This window comes from Bactrocera oleae, chromosome 2, assembly GCF_042242935.1.
Source record: "Bactrocera oleae isolate idBacOlea1 chromosome 2, idBacOlea1, whole genome shotgun sequence".
NCBI lineage: Eukaryota > Metazoa > Arthropoda > Insecta > Diptera > Tephritidae > Bactrocera > Bactrocera oleae.
This window is the reverse complement of record NC_091536.1, coordinates 53,776,234-53,778,597: the sequence shown is the minus strand read 5'-3', so window position 1 is coordinate 53,778,597 and position 2,364 is coordinate 53,776,234.

Here is a 2,364-nt window from a genome sequence, read left to right as displayed (position 1 = left end):
CGAAGACAAGTTTGGATACTGGGTAGTGAGTTTGGACTTTGTTTTAATGCCTTTTGTATTAGTCAAACAAAATTAATCATTCACATGATCCGTTTTTATTTTCGAAGCGAAATTTCGGCGGAATGAACGTTTTTGAGTTATGAGAAATTTTCTCTACGAATAAAGCAGTTTTGTTCAATCTAAACGAATAGCCATGATGACAGCGATTCTCCAAGACTTTTTTCCCTTCTTAACTTCCAACAGTGAAAAAAACTGAATGTATTAGCAGGACAATTCGGCAATTCGTGTACGAACCTTGTATGCTAAAAATCGGCAAATTAATAATGAGGAAAAACTTAAAGCAGTGGGAACAGTTGGACTTTAATTTGCTAAAAATATGGTTTCTTAACTTAACGCTTTTCGCTTTTAAAGTTAAAAAAATCATAAAAATCTGCTAAACGGAAGAATAATAATAACGGCCTTATAGTTGCAACACGTATTTTATATATATTTTCTTTCTCAATTTCTCAAGCGGTACAGTCACGTTTTCAAAGTACTAGAGTTGTCAATACTCAAGTTTAAAAAAAAAACTTTCTTCAAAATATTTATACGTTAGACTTAACAGTAATTTTTGATAGGTCTTATAATGTAGTAACATAGCGTAGTTTTTGGGGAATAACATTGATGAGGTACATACAAAATGTAAATCATTATGTTTATCAAAATAATTAGTATACCTCCGTCGGCCCGTATTTTTACAAACTTCCTCTGTACCAAACTGCCACTGTAAGAAAGGGCTTCTTCGGCTTAAAGTCTTTTAAAAGAAGCGTAGCTCTAATAAATTTCCAGCTGTCGTGTTGACATCAGAAAAATATCAGAGGATATCAAAGTCTCGTGAGGATCGACTCCACCGATTTTGGTTAATGTTTTGAATGTGAAGCGTGTCACTGCTAGACTAAGATTTATGAATATGACGTCGAACTGTACAACAATCTAATGATGGCTATTCAGAAATGAGCCGAAACCGAAAAACCAAAATTCGCTATATTCACTGAAGGCCAGCCAAAGCTTCTAGCAAGTGTATGCATTGACTTAAAGCATATTTTGAGGGCGATAATAAATTTATGTATTGAAACACATGAAAATGCCGTTTTTTTGAACCTGTCCGGGTCAAATTTGATCATATGATATAATATAAATGCAATCCAAAGATGGAGATCTTCACAGATGGTATAGAAGGAGAAGGAAGGAAAATATTTTTGCGATATTTTATAAACTAGAATAAGCTAACATGATTCAAAATGGCTTATGAGAAGTGGATGTCGTTGTAGCCAGATCTTTTCCATTTTTATACTGTGTTAAGATGATATATTGACAACATCCGAACGAAGTTAAGTTCGAATCTATTTAGTAGCCTGTGAGACATGAAATTTCCCCTAAAAGTGGGTGGTGCAACGTCTGCTGTTCAGTTTTAAAATTGATCCATTTATGTAAGTAGAATATTTCTTTTAAGAGTTAAATATGGATTTTCTTAGAGTATTCTTTAGACAGTTGTCGTATTTTTAGTAGTTCCGAACATAATAAGCTTGAATATCTTATGAGTTATATACATACATACATAAAATTTATTAGAGAATAAGGCCACCGCCCCATATTTTACACTCTTAAAACCACACGTATTCCTCCCAAAGTGACCCTTTTTGCTAAATTGGCCCCGGAGTCGCATTACTTTATGTTTTTACGGAAAAAGTGAGTTTCTGGGCGTGATGCAAAAATACAATAACAACTTCTTTAGAGTTTTACCTAACATAAGTATGTAATTCTAAATATCTTATCAAGCATTTACTTCTGGAATGGCTTTTCTTTTTGCCACTTAAAAAGCCATTTATATTGTAACCTTATGTGTATAAGCCATGGAAATAAAAATAGCGTAAATGACCAAAAGTTGCAAGCTCGTAAATCTATCATAAATGCAAATATTGGCACAAGCAGCCGTCTCCTTTTGACCGCAATGCTCCGCAATAACTTCCCTACACCGATCAAAAAGACCAAACGATAAAAACAATGAGAGCAATAAGTGTCAGTGTCAAATGTTGCGACTGTTGATTGCTTGTTTCAACCACTCGCACACACTTTCTATATGAATATATGTATATATTTAACGGTCATTTGCGTCTTTATGCGCTAACGGTAGGACTTTGCGAACATTGGGCATTAACCGTTACTTGAATTGACGCAAATGAAGAAATGAAAAATCCATTAAACCACACTGGTAGCTACAATTCGTGGCATACAGATGTATGCTTCCGCTACTTGCAAAACTTGCAAAAGTTGTTGGACAGCGATTATCCTGGAGATTTTTTTTTTTTATAAATTTGAACTTTT